Source organism: Dromiciops gliroides, chromosome 1, assembly GCF_019393635.1.
Source record: "Dromiciops gliroides isolate mDroGli1 chromosome 1, mDroGli1.pri, whole genome shotgun sequence".
NCBI lineage: Eukaryota > Metazoa > Chordata > Mammalia > Microbiotheria > Microbiotheriidae > Dromiciops > Dromiciops gliroides.
The window spans coordinates 632,166,130-632,183,528 of NC_057861.1; the positions used below are offsets into that span (position 1 = coordinate 632,166,130).

The 17,399-nt window shown below is 46.3% G+C and overlaps 1 protein-coding gene across 6 annotated transcripts in view; it reads left to right on the top strand.

The window, feature by feature from the left end:
- The first annotated feature begins 58 nt into the window (after nucleotides 1-58).
- The window catches only part of TRAF7 (TNF receptor associated factor 7), a 60,368-nt gene continuing 43,027 nt past the window's right edge, over nucleotides 59-17,399 (top strand). For 5 of the 6 annotated variants that reach the window (XM_043977539.1, XM_043977538.1, XM_043977542.1 and 2 more), the window contains exon 1: nucleotides 59-209. The gene's annotated coding sequence lies outside the window, so the exon portion shown is untranslated. Of the gene's footprint in view, nucleotides 210-17,313; nucleotides 17,397-17,399 lie in introns of those variants that run through there. The other variant, XM_043977540.1, reaches the window with a different exon arrangement.

Below are 17,399 nucleotides of genomic sequence, written 5' to 3' on the forward strand. Positions count from 1 at the left end.
AGTTTTCTTCAAGTAATCCCTTCCAGTGGCTGCTGAGATCGATGAGGCGGAAGGACTACAAGGTCCAGACAACACGGTTTCCGCGCGGTTCCGGCTTCGCGCACCCCGCCCCCTTCCCGGCAAGAGGAGGAGGAGGACTAAGGGGGTCACTATGTGCCCGGAGGAAGGGGCTTATTCCGCCGCCTCCGCTTTCGGGCAGCAGCTGAAGGGTGAGTCCCCGCGAGGCAGCACACGCAAGGCCGGGGAGCTTTGGCGTTTAATGGGCTGCATGATCCCCGAGGACCCGGCGTCCGCCCTTAACTGTCAGATTTTGAGAAAGGGACTTGGGGGTGGTCGGGGTCGCCCCGGGACGGGGAAGGGGGAGTCTGGCAGTCTTCACCTTGGTGGGTAGGGCCCAGCCGTCCCAGATTGGGGGGAAGGTGGGAGTTGTCACATCCATCGAGACTGGAGATGGGGTGGTCAGGGTCCCTTGGACCATCACTCACTCAAAAGAGGGAACTGAGCTGTATGGGCTGGAATCTGGGGGGTCAGCCCTGCCTCTGGGGTGTCAGGGTCATCACAGACTTGGGGAAGGACCAAGGCTGGCAGGACCCTCGAAGGCTGAGGAGTAGGTTAGAGTTGTCTCATATTTGGTGAGGTGGGTCAGGCAATGGGGTCAAGACCATTCAAGGCTGGGAATGGGATACTGTTGTAGTCACAGGATGGAAGGGAGAGGTTCGGTGACATTTCGAGCTGGGGTGGGGCGGGGGGCGGGGATATTCCTGGATAAAGAAAGGGGGTGGTCCTTGTCTTCACTTTTTGGGAAGAATGGGGCTTGGGGGCAGCTAGGTGCCCCCCCCACCCCGGGAATTTAATCTAAGGAGAGGAGATGATTGTCCACTCCGTTGGGTTGGCAATATGAATTCTTTGAATAGATTGACCAAGGCTGGGCCCTTACTGAAATGGGTCCACCTCTCATAGTAATATTTATATTCTCACTCTCTCTTTACTTGTTTATTAGAGTTGAACACCCACTCTCCAAAAGCATATATACAGGGAGCCCTCCACCATGAGGGGCCTGGCATTTGAGAGTGTCACTGACCCTTTTATTAATAAAATGCTAGTGGGGGCAACTGGGTGACGCAATGGATAGACCACCACTCCTGGATTCAGGAGGACCTGAGTTCAAATCCGGCCTCAGACACTTGATAGATACTTACTAGCTGTGTGACCCTGGGCAAGTCACTTAACCCCCATTGCCTCACCAAAAAAAAGAAAAAAGAAAAAAAAAAGAATGGGGCTGGAACTGGAAAGGGGAGGGTAGATGCTTCAGCGTTGTTACTGGGTGGGTGGGTAAGGAGGAAGCTGGCCATCATAGATTTGGCTGGGAGGGTTGATGGTTAGAGCTATTCTTGTATTAGAAGGTAAATAGGTAAAGGTCCTAACAGACTAGAGGCTGAGCTGCCAGGGCAGTGACAAGATGGAAGTTAGGAGAGTCACTCCCCTACCTGGGAATGGGGAGAAAAAAATCTTTTCTATCCTAGCTTCAGGTTATGTGGTGTTTGTGAGGAATGTTATGATCTGGCCTGTCTCTGCATGAAGACTCAGAGCCCTTAAGCTATGGACTGTATCTGGGCTGTTCAACTGACTGTGGTCCAAGCCATTGCCAAAGTACGTGTGAATTGGTGGCTGTGGGGAGCATGCCTGGCACATGGCACCGTGGGAAGAATAAAGTGACAAGCTGGGGCTACCCCCCCCCCCCAGACCTGACCTTGATTGGTTTCCAAAGGTGTAGATGATATCAATCAGCCTTCTGACTTTCAGACTTGAGTGCTGCCTTTTTTGCTGTGCGTTGGGGAATGTTTCTCCATTTCCAATTTCTGAGTTTGCATTCAGGACTCTGTACCCTCACTTCAGTGTACTGTAGTAATTGTGTTGGGAATTAGTGGTCTGTGATTCTCTTTCTCCATTGGTATGCTGAAGCTTCTGTGAATGGTCACTTCCTTTCTCATTTGTACAGATCCTGTAGGCTGTGATGATACTTTCCTGCAAGCCTTTTAGCAAATGTTTCTAGGGTACCAGGCCAGTCAGTGTTCCTTCTCGGACTTTTTCCTTCCTTTTTCTGGCTGTGTGGCACTCATCCTTCTGACTTCTTTCTTCCTATCCTCCTCCATAGGGAATCTCTGTTGCCTGTCCTTGTTCCTTCCTAGCTTGGATAGAATATGACTCTTCTACTAGCTGTGTGACCCTGGGCAAGTCACTTAACCCTCATTGCCCTGCCCCCTCTCCCCGAAATTATTAGTTAACAAAAATAATTACTGGAGGCAGCTAGGTGGCACAGTGGATAAAGCACTGGCCCTGGATTCAGGAGGACCTGAGTTCAAATCCAGCCTCAGACACTTGACACTAGCTGTGTGACCCTGGGCAAGTCACTTAACCCTCATTGCCCCACCCCCCCAAAAAAAGAAAAAAAAAAGATGACTCTTCAATGAACATTTCAGCTTCTCAAATGCTCTGTAATTTGGTCCTGACATCCATTTGTCTTTCTGCTCCTGAGCATCTGTCCAATACAGTCTTCTTTTCCATCAAGGAGAAGGCTTCCTACTTCCTACTCTTCCCTTTGAATACCTTTCTGCCAAAAAGGACTGACTCTTAATTAAACATTGCCCCTGAAATTCCAGTCTACCTTTCTTCCAACTTCTAAGGAGTTAGAAGTTAGTGGCTGAAAATTGTATCAAATAAGTATGCAAATGTAACTTTTCTAGAAGAGACAGCTCACCTTACAATGTAAAAAAGGCTGGTGAAGTACATTAGTTACTTCCCAGCACCAATAAGAAGGCATTAGAGCTCAGAAGAGTGCCTGGAAACTTGAAGGGAGTCCTTAGTGTTACAGTTATCCAGGATAACCCTCTCCTATTTTTGCTGCATTTTGCAAGACATTTTGCAGGACCAGTGCTGAGGATGTGACTAAGTGGGACTTACTTCACTTAAAAAGAGCCCCCTATTTGGAGCTGTCCTTAGGTTAGTGATTTTTCTGTAGTCAGGGATGAATTTATCTCCTCCTTTCCCCAGATTCCCTCACTATCTTTATTTCAGAACCAGATGTTTATAGAATCAGTTAAATAATTTCCTTCTCAAATATGCAGAGGGTTTGGGAACTGCGGCTGTGACCGCCAGTCACCGGCTGTAATGTCTTAGGATGTGAGTTCCTTTTGAACAAGAGCCATGTTTTTGCCTTTCTTTGTATCCCTAGTGCTTACCACAGTGCTGGGCATAGAATAAATGCTTAATAAATGTTTGTCAACTGACATCTTCTCTTCCTATTACCATTATGACTCAGGGTTACAAAAGCTGACAACTGAGCTGGTCTATAAGCTTCTCCCCATTTGGTCTTCTCCTGCCTTGTAGCTAGCAAGTCCTTCCTGATGCTTTCCCCATATACAGTTCCCCATATGCTTTATTGCTTAAAACCCTTTTCCCCAGCTACTTTGCCCCTTGCTTTTGTAATAATAACAACTCATGTTTGTATAGGGCTTTAAGATCTACAAAATGCTTCCCTCCCAACAGCCTGGTGAGGTAGGTAGCACAAATATTGAGTATTATCTCTATCTTTCCCCAAGTATTATTACCCCAGTTTTTCAGATGAAGAAACTAAGACTCGAAGATATAAGATGACCTGCCCAGATCACCCAGCTAATGAGTGTCAGAGCTGTGATTCCGACCCAGGCCTCACCTGTCTATAAGTCTAGCATTCTTTCTCTTGCCCCATGATGCCTCTGATTCCTATATAACTCAGCCATAATTCTCCTCAGTTTCATGCTTCTCCACTAGCCTCTTTTACCACATCTTTGGAACATCCTTTTTTGGTAAACAAACTCTATTTTATCCTCTCACAGACACCTCAAATTAAAGGAAACCTGGTTTTCCCCTGAGGTCATGTCACTTGCATCTCAAGTGCTGGTCGCATCTCATGGTCTTAGACTCAGAACCATGGGGAACAGTTGGCATACTCCTCGTTTCCTGCTGAAACCTTTGACCTTTGTTTTCTTGACAGTCATGTAACAGTTTCTTCCTTTTTGAACTTCATACCTTCTGTGCCCTTGGATTTAAGTGTTTACTCTATTATTTACCACCTATGGGACCTTTACTTCTCCTCTCTGTACCTCAGACGCTCTCCTGTCAAATGATCTCAGAGGTCCTTTTGAGCTATGTCTCATCATTTCTCCTCATCTCTGGGGAGACTTTCCCACCTTCCTCTTATGATCCCTGTACCCAGTTTAGTCCTTCTCTTCCTTCTGTATCTGCTGGCATCCTTAATGACAATGGGACTTGAAGGAAGCCAGGGGAGCTAGTAGGGGGAGATGAGGAGGGAGAGCATTCCAGGCATGGAGACAGCCAGAGAAAATGCCTCCAGTGGGGAGATGGAGCAGCCAGGAGGCCAGCATCACTGGGGCTGGAGAGGTGGCAGGGGCTTTGAATGCCAGAGGACTTTGTAGTGGACCCTGAAGGTAACAGGGAGCCACTAGATTTTATGGAGTAGGAGAGTTTTGAGTCGAGATCTCCTAGGACCATAGGCCCCTCCTAGATCTAAATCAATGATCTAAATCAGTGTTGTTAGAGTTAACGCACGGAAAGTGCTTTGCAAACTTTAAAATCTATATCGATGTTAATTATTGTGACTGTTACTTCAGTATTTAAAATCCTTCTCCAACTGGCTCCCACCTACCTTACTAGCCTTATTTTACACTGATTATATTAGACAAACTATACTACTGTGATGTTTAAAAAGCTTGAGAGACAGTTTCTGGGCAATTAATTATTTTAGGAGTGATGCTAGCATTTAATTTAATTAATTTATTTTGGTGAGGCAATGGGGGTTAAGTGACTTTCCCAGGGTCACACAGCTAGTAAGTATCAAGTGTCTGAGGTCGGATTTGAACTCAGGTCCTCCTGAATCCAAGAGTGGTGGTCTATGCATTGCGCAACCCAGTTGCCCCCACTAGCATTTTATTAATAAAAGGGTCAGTGACACTCTCAAATGCCAGGCCCCTCATGGTGGAGGGCTCCCTGTATATATGCTTTTGGAGAGTGGGTGTTCAACTCTGATAAACAAGTAAAGAGAGAGTGAGAATATAAATATTACTATGAGAGGTGGACCCATTTCAGTAAGGGCCCAGCCTTGGTCAATCTATTCAAAGAATTCATATTGCCAACCCAACGGAGTGGACAATCATCTCCTCTCCTTAGATTAAATTCCCGGGGGGGGGGGGTGCAGCTAGGTGGCCCAGTGGATAAAGCACCAGCCCTGGATTCAGGAGGACCTGAATTCAAATCTGGCCTGAGACACTTGACACTAGTTGTGCGACCCTGGGCAAGTCCCTTAACCCTCATTGCCCCACAAAAAAAAAATTTTTTTTAATAAAAAAACTTAAATTCCCTGTAAGGCTGGGTGGGGTCTGAACAAGATTGGGGAGAGAGTTCATTCAATCTCTTTATCAGCAATGTCCTTCAGAGACTGAGGACTTTAGAAAAAGGGGGAACTCTGGATCGCTCCACATCATTGGTTGTTAATAATCATTTTCCTCACTACCTAGCTTTTCCTTGACCTCATGCTGCCCTATCCTTACTCTGTGCATTTGTGTATGTCATCCTATGTCATCCCCATGCCTGGAATAGCTAAAATCCTTCTTTTCTTTCAGGACCCAGATTATGTTTCACTTCCTCCATGAAGCCTTCCTTCTTTCCCTCAGCTACTAATGATTCCTTCCTCCCTCCCTCCCTCCCTCCAAACCATCTCCCCTTTTTGACCTTGTCTGAGCAACTAGTACTTTCTAACTCACAATTATTCGCACACAGGTCTTATACCCTTACTCCATAATGAATTCTTTGGGGGTTATGTTGTTTTTCACTTTGGTATAACCAGACATAAGCACAGAGCACTGCACACAGTAGTCACTCAATATTTATTAAATCAATCAGTAGATTGACATATCAGCCTCATGGCTCAGAGATTGAAGCCTTGCAGATAAGTGGGGAAGGTAAATGAAAGCTGTTAGGTTTCTTTCTTTGGGGCTCAGGGGACCCCTTTGTAGTAGTTGCTAACATGCCACTCTCCTTGAACAATGAATAGAACCTGAAGTGACATTAACTGCTAAAGAATGAGAAACGGCTGTCCCATTTTGATGCTGAATGAGACTCTGGGCCTTTCGCTGCCTTTGTGGTACCTTCGCCTGCCCTAGAGAAAATCTTTAGAAGCCACTGAAGGAGGCCAGCAGGCTCTTTTGGCCAGCTTGGCCTCATCCTAACAGGCCCGCCCCCTGAATTCCATCCCTCCCAAGGATGGCTGTCCCTCAAGGGGAGCCAGACGAGCCAAGCCAAGCCGTTCTCCTGTGCTCTTGAGGGCAAAGTGTGCTTTATTTGGAAGGAACAAAGCGAAGGTTCAGCTGATGGGGGCTGAGTGTGACAAGGGCTTATTTGGAGGCAGGAGAAACAGCCAGGGAGCAAGCCCATCACTCATCTCTGGGGGCATCGCAGCCCAGCACAATAATACATAACACAGCAGCTCAGAGTTATGTAGTCATTGAAAGTGCTCTGCTCACAACAACCCTGTGGGGTCGGGAGTAACAATGAGCCTGCATCAAGGCAAGAGGAACTTATGCTCAACATTCTTTTTTTTAAAGAAGAATAATAGTGTGTTAATAGCTAACATTTACATAGGGTTTATTTGATCCTCAAAAAAAGTTTGGGAAGTAGGTGCCATTGTTATCCCCATTTTACAGATGAGGAAACTAAGGCAAATGGAGGTTAAGTGACTTGCCCAGGGTCACACAGCTAGCAAGTGTCTGAGGCTGGATTTGAACACGGGTCTTCCTGACTCAGCACTTTATCTACTGTGCTACCTAGCTTTCCCAGTGGCATGTATTTCCCAAAAAGATTTCCATTCAGAGAGGTGAAAATTAAAGGAAGCTTTGGCATTTAAAGTGGTAAGCTTTATCTGGAGAATTTGTTGTTTGATCACCTTCCCCAATGAGGATGAATAGGTGAAATGCTACTTCAATAAACTGAATTTAATAAACCAGGGCCAGGGGGTACAATACAGACCATAAATTCAGAGACTGGGTAGAGAGAGGAGAAATCCCACTAGCCCAGAGAAGGAAGGACTTAGTGGACCTTGAACCATGGGGAGTATTTGAAATGATAAAACGTGTTCTTTTGCCCATTTGTGAGCAAAGGGAGCAAGGAAAAGAGAAAAGAGCATGTCCCATGAAGTTCATCTGGCTAAACTTGAAGCTTCATGGTATAGAAATGGGACAAAGGGTGGATAAAGTTGAATAGATAGGGAATGGCCAGACTGGGCTGGACCTTGAATGTCTGGCTATGTCTATGTAGTTAGGGTTTTGCCTGGAGAATGACAGGATTAAAATTGGGCAGACTGAAGCGGGGAGGCTGGATTCAGTCAGTAGACTTTTTTTTTTTTTTAGTGAGGCAATTGGAGTTAAGTGACTTGTCCAGGGTCACACAGCTAGTAAGTGTTAAGTATCTGAGGTTGGATTTGAACTCAGGTACTCCTGACTCCAGGGCCAGTACTCTATCCACTGTGCCACCTAGCTGCCCCAAGTAGCCTTTTTTTGAAGGGCTTACTATGAGCTCTCTATACACCAAGCTTTGTGTTAAGCCCTGGGGATACAAATCCAAGCAGAAAGAAAGATAATTCCTGTCCTCAAGGAGCTTTCATTCTAATGGGGGAAGGGGAGGCTTGACATGAATAGGAATTGAAATGCAGAAGGGATGAGCAGGGAAGGGACTGTAGTAAGGTGGTGCAGTCTGAAGAGTGAGCAGCTGCCTTGGAGGGGAATGAAGGAAGGCCCACCTGGGACATTCTCCAAAATGGAGGTTCTCAGAGGAACTCACCAGTGGGAGGAGGGGGCCAGGTTTGGGGGTGATAGGAATAGAGAAGGAACTAGTATGAAGTTGTGTGCATGGAATAATCCATGGGATTTGATGCAGGAAAGGGAGAGGGAGCAGTTGGAGGGTGAGGTTGAAAGGAGGGTGACAAATGGTGTCACTGACAAAATCTAGAGTTGAGGAGATAGCCCTAAAGCACCTGCCTCCTCCAGGCCTTTCCTGGGTAAACTGGGCCTCATGCTATTCCAGTAAAGAAGAGATGACTCACTGGAGACCAGAGCCGCACTGTGAATGGAAGTCAGAGGTTCCTGTTGCCATTCAGTTGAGTTGCCTTCAGGGTACTTGGGCAGTGGCCAGAGCAGTGCTTAGATACAGCTGCCCAGACACACACTGTGTGTTCCAGGGAGGAATGTCGGTGTAAGAGGAATCTATAGGCACATCTGGGAGAAGCCCATGTTTACGTTGCTGTGGGAACCTTTGCTTGTAGGCCCCATTGACATACAGCTGCGTCTGGGGCACGGGGTGGCAGCTGGCAGCATGCTGCCTCGCGGAGGCTGAGGAACATCCTAGCCAGCATACTAGGTCAGACTGTTCATTCCCATGGAAAGGACCCTCTGGGATCGTGGTCAAGTCCCACGTGCAGCTCTTGGGGCCTCTGGAAGGAAGCCAGCAAGCCCAGCCTCCCACCTGGAGCTCTGTTTCACTGTCTCTGAAGTCAGACCGGAGTCCACCCAGCTGGGAGCTGATGTTTTCACCAGTCCAGCTCTCCACCCTTCAGGCTTATTGCTGCCGAACGTGCAGCTTAATGATGGTTCCAGATCTCAGCGTGTGCTGTTCTCTGGAAATGTCAAACCCCCAGGACCCTCCTGCATGCAAGCCGGACTCATGGAGGCTCGGGGCCAAGAAGCACATGTTACAGAGTCCCTTCTCTTTCTCTTACTCTGTCAGAGCAGGCCCTAACAACAGGCGGCTCTGTTCCAAATACCCAGCCTCAGAAAGATGGTTGAGAGTCTTCCCTTCATGAGTCACTTGATCCCCGAGGCCCAAGCCTGAAAGTACAAATTCCAGCCAAGGTGGACCAGGAACTGTTGGCCTCCTCTGAGAGCTGGCAAACGATCTCAGGCCCCGCGTGGTTCTGATGATCCAGGACTAAAAGATATCCCAAAGCAAACCCAGATCCTCAGATTCTAGTAAGGACAGTCAGTCAGTCAGCCAGCAAGCATTTATTAAATGCCTACTATATGCCAGGCACCGTGTTGAGCACTTGGAGTTACAAAAAGAGGCAAAAGACAATCAGCCCTTAAGGAGCTCACATTCTAATGATAGGGACTATATCCGTGACTTCATTGGTATAGGAAATTGCCAGATAAGAAAACTCCCCAGGGGGCAGCTAGGCAGTGTAGTAGATAAAGCACCAGCCCTGGATTCAGGAGGACCTGAGTTCAAATCCTGGCCTCAGACACTTGACACTAGCTGTGTGACCCTGGGCAAGTCACTTAACCCTCATTGCCCGCAAAAAACAGACAAAAAAACCAAATCTCCTATCTAACACCTTTTCTGTCATCTCTGAGCCTAGAGTCCTGAGAGAGTAAGTGGTTTGCCCAGGGTCACACAGGCCTGCTCTCCATCCCTTACATCCCACTGCCTTGTAAGACACACAATAAATGCAAAAGAAGAAGTGCATGAAGTGGTAAACCTGGGGTTCTATCCTCACTCTGCTACTAATTTACAAGCAAATACTTGGACTTTTCTGACTCTCAGTTTCCTGCCCTGTAAAATGCTTGGTCTCTAAGCCCCGCCTCCAATTCTGACATTCCATGACTTAGAGCAGGATTTGATTGGTGGGTTAGAGTGGCCATGAAAGTCCTTATGGAAGGTGTGAGCCTTGGAGAATGGGTTGAATATGAAAGGATGGAGGGGGGCAGGTTGGAGGGCCAGCTTTCTAGGTCATCAGAATGGTTTTCTTGGACGACCTAAACAAGACAATGGAATTCTCCAGGAAAGAAAGAAAGAAAGAAAGAAAGAAAGAAAGAAAGAAAGAAAGAAAGAAAGAAAGAAAGAAAGAAAGAAAGAAAGAAAGAAAGAAGGAAGGAAGGAAGGAAGGAAGGAAGGAAGGAAGGAAGGAAGGAAGGAAGGAAAGAAAGAAAGAAAGAAAGAAAGAAAGAAAGAAAGAAAGAAAGAAAGAAAGAAAGAAAGAAAGAAAGAAAGAAAGAAAGAGAAAATAAAAAATAATTTTAAAAAAGGCCTCTCCCATGGCTGAAATCTGTTCCCTTCTCTTTTTTTTTTTTTTCCGGGGCAATGGGGGTTAAGTGACTTGCCCAGGGTCACACAGCTAGTGTCAAGTGTCTGAGGCCGGATTTGAACTCAGGTCCTCCTGAATTCAGGGCTGGTGCTTTATCCACTGCGCCACCTAGCCGCCCCCCTGTTCCCTTCTCTTTGCCTGTCATAATCTTTATCTTTCTTCAAGGCTCAGTTTATATGCTGCCTTCTTGTGAAACCTTCCATGATCTCCCTCCTCCTCCTCTCCCCTCTCTCTCCCTGCACTCCTATTCCCTGTACCTCTGATTGTCTGTCTCTTTGTCTCTGACTCTCTGTCTCTCTGTGTGTGTGTGTGTCTCTCTCTCTCTCTCTCACACACACACACACACTCACACACACTGCTAGTGCTCTCCTTTCTCAAGTTCTCTTGTATTATTGTTATGTTCATGTTGTATCCCTTCAATAGAATGTAAGCTTCTTGAAGGCAAGTGCTATTTTATTTTCCCTTTAGTCATTTTATCCTTGAACCTTTCATCCCTTTGGCACGTTGTACACAGCAGACACATAATAAATGTGGGGTTGAATTGAATCAAAAGATGGGTGGGCCAATGTGAAAGGAATTCCAGAGAATCAAAGGTATTTTCTGGGAGAGGAAGGAAAAAAGAAGTCAGGAGAGGGAAACTGTGATGGAGGGATGAGGAATAATAGTGGTAATTGAGAGAATCAGACTGCTATGGAATGATCGTAGCAACTGTCTGTAAGCATCATTATCTAGGGGTAGCTCTTAATCTTGTTTGAAGGGCAAGAAACCTTTTTTTAGCTAACAACACACAAGCCAGGTTGGAAGGACACTTGGGCATGCATGAGTGAGTCAGAAATGAAACATTCTTTTCAGGAGATGCCTTGGGGAAAGTCAATGGAGTTTAAGTAGCATGAATAAGATGGGACTCCTGCCTGCATCAGAAGAGGGATGGGGATGGAGATGGGGAGGGAAGGGAAAGGTTTTGTTGTAACTAAAGGTGATGTGGAAGAGATATCAGTAAAAAGAAAATAAGGGTAAAGTAGTGTCCCTCCCAACCAGGAAGAACAACATCTTCATCCTCTTGCCTTTGGGACTGAACTGTGGCCACTGTGGGGAAGGAGGCTGGATTTGGATGTGGCAGAAGAGGAATTCTCTTGAGTTTCCTTCGTCTGCACCAAATCCCACTTCATACACAGACAAATGTTATGGGGGAAATGGGGTATGGGGTTTGGGGTTCTTAGGAATTCCTCTTTAAAGAATTACACCCTCTTGCACATAAAAGCAGTTAAAATAAGATGGTAGTTTATTTAGGGGCAAGGGAAGGAAGGTGGCGGGGAGGGAAACCATGAAAGAAATCCTTGGACTTCTCATGAGGAGATAGGTATGGAACAAAGCACATGGCTCTGAAGTACCAATCTCCTCCAGCAGGAGACCCGGCAGGTACTTTTATAGGGGACTGATGGGGGTGTGACCATCTGCCTGTGGAGAGTTCCTTTAGTGAGGGAGGACCATCCCTCACTGGTGGTGGCTAGAGGAGTTGGGTGAGGGGTGGCTACGGATCTCTCAAGCTATCTCTCATCTCTCTCTTCCGGACACAAAGGCTGCAGCCACACCCAAAGTTATCTCCCCAGGGGTGAGGGTGATCAGAATGAAGGGTGGAGGTCCCGAAGCTAGCTCAGTCGGATCTGGTTCTGCTTATCTCTCTGCTTATCTATCTGTCCTCTGGTTTAGTTTCTCAAAGAGAAGATTACTTGGTGTGCCTCAGAGAACTTCTGGGGTGCTCTGCACCCTCAACACTATCCTTGTGACCTAGGGCAAGTCATTTCCCCTCCTTGGGCCTCAGTTTTCTTGTCTGTAAAATGTGGAGGTTGAACTAAATGGCCCCTGAGGTTCCTTCCAGTTCTCTCAGAATCAAAACCTCAGAATGTTGTTGCTGCATCGTCCTCCTGACGTCTGGCCAGAACATATGCTGTGGCCTAGGGAGCTCTTCTGCGCTCCAAGAAGCCCTTGGGAATGCATCATCTTTTATTGTTTGACCTTTGGTTTCAAAATTAGAGATATACAAAGCATAGAAAACTGGGCTCCAAATCAAAATGCAGTGAGTGATATTTCGATGATGGGGACAGGACACCCCCCTTCCCCCTCCCCCCGACCACAGGGACCCTCTTCAGAGGTACAAAGTTTCCGGTAAGGAAAATATTCAGATCCAAATGTTTCCAGTACATTATTACTGTCAGATTTGGGTTACTTATAAATTTTTGAACAGGGACAATCAATTCAGGTTAGGGCAGTAGTCACTTTGTAATTTTATACAATATTCCCTACTTGTATCCCTCCAATGATACACACATTCACTCAGGATACCTTGGGGTTTTAAGTGGAGTTTCTCTTTGGGACTAAAATGTTCCCTTTGATGTTTGGTTTCTCTCTCTCCCTCCCCCTCCCCCACCCCCTCTCCCTCACCCCTCCTTTCTTTCTCTTCTCCATCGTCCCTCCTTCCTTTCCCCTCTCTCCTCCTCCTCCTTCTTTCCCCCATTCTTCTCCCTTTCCCTCTTCCTCCCTGTCCCTTTCTCCCTCTCCATGTGGCATCCATATCTGAGTTTCACAGTAGATGCCCTGTCTGCCCTTTTGCCTTAACCAAGCTTTGAAAGAGTGATTTGTGAGCATTGATCTCCCGAGACATCTCAGCACTAGTTGGTGTGAAGTTGTTCTGCGTGCCCTCTGCCAAAAAGCCAGGGCTGATTCCGGGGAAGAAAACACAGCAAGACAAAGAAGTTTTGGAGTCTCCTCCTCTCCGTTTCCTGTTCTTCGAGGAGCCTCTAGGATGACTGGACAACTTCCTAGTCTGGAGAAGAATTGCTTCTAGAGGCTGTTTGGCCCAGATAGTGCCATAGGACATTTTCGGAATGGCCAGGCAGGTTTTCTGGTGTGAATATGAGACTTTTTTTTTCCTCATGGAGAGCTAGTCAGTGTCATTTTGACCTTCATTGCAAGCCAGGCACACAAGATTTCTGATGGGGATAGTCCAAGTCAAGTGAGGTAGGAGCCCAGACAGACCCCTTTTAGATGACACTTTCCTTTTCCTGAAGGTCAGATGAGTAAGCTCTGAGCAGTTGGAGGTGAGTGGCACTGGGGAGCCCTGCCTGCTGCTGCTGTTTCCTGATTTTGCATTTCAGGCTGGAAACTTTGTTGTTAATGGAAAACTTGACTTCTTCCTGGGTTCTGTGAATTTATCTAAGTGGTTCCCAGGCCTGGGCCCCTTGGACAAGGCTTTCTTAAAGTGAAAGAGGCACAGCTAACAATATGATCCCACAATAATCATCAGGTTGACTGAGACTCTGACGGATTCTTTCAGGACTTAGCAACTTCTGTCCAGCCTTTTACTGTGTTCATTCAGGCAGCAAGTATTAAGTGCCTACTATGTGCTAGGCATAGTGCTCAGCCTGGGGAGAGAAAGGCAAAAGCAAATAGGCCCTGACTCTCTAGGGGTTTGAATTCTGTCCGGGCTATCACATACACATATATTAATGTACAAAATTTATACTGAATGTATGTGTATATGTATATACAGGATAATGAGGGAGAGGGGGAGGCCAGTGGCTGGGAAGACCAGGAAAGACTTCATATAGGAGATAGTTCTTGAGCTGAGCTTTAAAGGAAGTTAGGGCTGCTGAGAGTTAGAGGTGAGGAGAGAAGACATTTCTGGCACAGGGGCCCCCAGCAAAAAAAGGCATGCAGATGGGAGATAGAATGTCATGTCTGAGGAGCAGCAAGAAAGACAGTTTTAAAAAAAAAAAGAACAAACAAATAAATTAATGAATAAATAAACAAATATATAAGTAAATGGATGGATGAAAAATAAATGAATTAAATAATTAATGAACAAATGGATATAAATGAATGAAGGAATAAAGGCAGGTTAGGTGAATAGGGGAGTACATGAAGGGAAGTAATGTAAAGTTAGAAATGGTCATGTAATAATCATATCAAGTCAGAAAGGTTGTGAAGGGCTTGATATGGCTAAGAGAGGAGTTCACATTTGATCCTAGAGATATTGGGGAGCCCCCAGAGTTTGAGGAGGAAAGTGACTGGGGAGGCCTGTGCTCACAGCTGCCATGCCAAGGACAGATCGGAGAGGGGAGAGAGTCTGCTCTGGGGCACAGACTGTCCAGCACAGGCAGGGTCTGATCAGAGGCAGCATTGTTTAGGCATAATTTTGCAGCAGAAGGTTAGCAGGCAGGCAGGCATTTATTAAACACTTCCTATGTTCCAGACACTGTGCCAAACACACATTGGGGACACAAAGAAAGGCACAAGTTGTCCCTGCCTTCCAGGAGCTCACATTCTCATGTACATTCTAACATACAAGACGGTGGGGAAGATTGGAAGGTAATCTTAGAATGGAAAGCACCAATAGTAGGGAACTGGGAAAGGCCTCCTGCAGAGGGTGGGTTGTGAGCTAAGTCTTGGAGGAAGCTACGGAAACTGGGAGGCCGAGGTAAGGAGGAGGGAAAGTATTTTAGTCATGGGTGACAGGCAGTTAGTACAGAAGGCATGGAGTCTGGGGGAGCGCTGTGGGCAAGGAACAGCAAGGACGCCAGCGTCTATGTATGGGAGGGGGGTTAAGTAGAAAAAGACTAGAGGGGGCCAGTGGCAGATGCTGCAGCAAAGAGGTCAGCAAGGATGAGGATTGGAAAAAGGCCTGTACATGTAGAGTAATTGATAACTTTGGTGAGAACAGAGGCCAGACTGCTGAGGGCTTAGAAGAAAATGAGAGAAGAGGAAGTGAAGGTGCCCTGGGTTCTAGTCCTGGCTCTGCCTAGTTGTGTAACCTTAGGTAAATTCCTTCAGTTCTCTGAGCCTTAGAGAGTCTCATCTGTAAATTGGGGATTATCCCAGTCCTCTCTACGTCAGAGGGCTATTGTGGGGATCAGATGAAACAATATATGTCAAAGCGAATTGCAACTTTTGAGTATTGCACAAATCATGGAATTATAGATCAATAATGATAGTGTCATGGGGTGCAGAGCACCCCAGAATTTCTCTGGGGCACACCGAGGAATCTTCTCCTTGAGAAACTAAACCAGAGGACAGATAATGCCTAGAGGAACCAAATCGGACTGAGCTAGTTTGGGATTCCTCCCCTTCATTCTGGTCTCCCTCACCCCTCACCCAATTCCTCTAGTCACTACTAGTGGGGGATGGTCCTCCACTCCTCACCCAATTCCCCCAGCTACCACCAGTGGGGGATGGTCCTCTCTCACTAAAGGAACTTTTCACGGGCAGATGGGCCACCCCCATCAGTCCCCTATAAAAGTACCTTCCAGTCTCCTGTTCGAGGAGATTTGGTACCTCTGAGCCATGTGGTTTATGCCAAATCTCCCCATGAAAAGTCTAAGGATTTCTTTCATGGTTTCCCTCCCCCCCACCCTTCCCTTCCCTTGCTCCTAAATAAACTATCACCTTGTTCTAACTACATTTTGTGTGCAAGAGGGTGTAATTCTTTAAAGAGGAATTCCTAAGAACCCCAACCCGTACCCCATTTTCCCACCATATCAATAGTAATAATAATAGCAGCTAGCATTTCTATAGTGCCAAGCACGGGGCTAAACACTTTACAGATGTTATCTCACCTGATCTTCACAACAACCCAGCATGGCAGGTGCTATTATTATCCTTCTTTTACAGTTGAAGAAACTGAGGCAAACAGAGGTTAAGTGACTTGCCCGAGACCGGTATCTGAGGCTACATTTGAACTCAGATCATCCTGACTTTGGGCCCCTTCTCCACTCTAGACTTTATCTAATTTACGGTCTAGCTACTTCCATTAGATCAGATTACATTAGATTAGAGCTACAAGGGGCATTCAAGACCATGCAGTGTAGGGGTTCTTAGGGTCTGTGGATAGATTTTTAGAGAGTCTGTCAACTTGGCTAGGGGGAAAAAAATGCATCTTTATTTCAATTTAATTGGTTCCCTTTGTCATCCAATATATTTTGTTTTATGCATTTAAAACCCTTCTGAGCCCTGCCAAAGGGGTCCAGGACACAGAAAAGTGAAGAACCCTGATCTAGTACAACCACTTCGTTGTGGGGATGAGGAAGTAAGGTTGTTATTATTGAGAGTCACCAAGAGCCTCTTACACCCTCCCCTTCTCTTGTCCCCTCATCTCCCCCATGCTTGGTGCAGAGTAGCCCTAAGCTGTGTCACGCTGTGCTCTATGGTCTCTTCACATAATACATTTGCATTCGGCCATAAGAGCTTGGGATTGCTGTGATCTAAACCCTTTGGACTGTGTCCTGTTGATCAGACCCAGTGGAGAGCTTTTGGAATCGGAAGCTTCCAGGCCCAGACAGACTCTGCCACTTACTGGTTCTGGGATCCTAGGCAAGTTACTGCTTCTCTCTGGGTCTCAGCTTTCTCATCTTTAATGTGACAGAGATCGAATTAGATCCAAGGTGTCTAATAGAAACATCCCTGCCAGGACATAGTGACTTAGAAACCACAAGTTAACATTATCTAGGGTGTACTGTATTTTTGTTTCTTTTGTTAAACAGTTACTGGAATAACTTTGCAATCCAGTTCACGAGATTGACCCCTCTGAAGAAGGTGATTTCTTCTAGGGTCCCTCCCAGTTTTAAATCTGATCAAGACTTGAGGCCCTGTTAAGAGGGAACATCTGGATAACTGGAGGAGGAGAGGAGAAATCACGGATTGCCAAATCAAATCCCATTTGGGTTCAGCTTTCTAAAAGCTTGAAATATCTTAGTATTGTAACTCAAAATCCTCAAAGAGCCAGCCTGCTCAGTCAGGAAAGCTGCTTCTCATTTCCCAAGTGACTCGAATCTAGCCGGCACCTTTCCATCTAGGATTCTTTCTCTGCAACTGAACATGTGAATAGAAACCTTTTCCCACCTTTCCCCCATCCTCTCACCTCCCCCAGAAAGCCCAGGGCCTTTAAGATGAATCTGTTCCTGCTAATGAAGATGGGGGGGAGACAGTATGCCTTCTTAAAATCACTCAGTTTAGGACAAACTCAACCCAGCTGCAGCAGGAGTTGTGATTGGCCGAGGCCTGGGGTTTTCCAGGGTGATTTGCATATTGTCCAGTTCTCTGCATGCCTTTCTGTTTACATCACTTCAGAGAGACACATAGAGGCACCCACGCAGATTGAGCAAGAGACATTTTGAAAGAGGATGAGTGTGCAGGACCAGCAAGGATTTCCTAGGAGGTA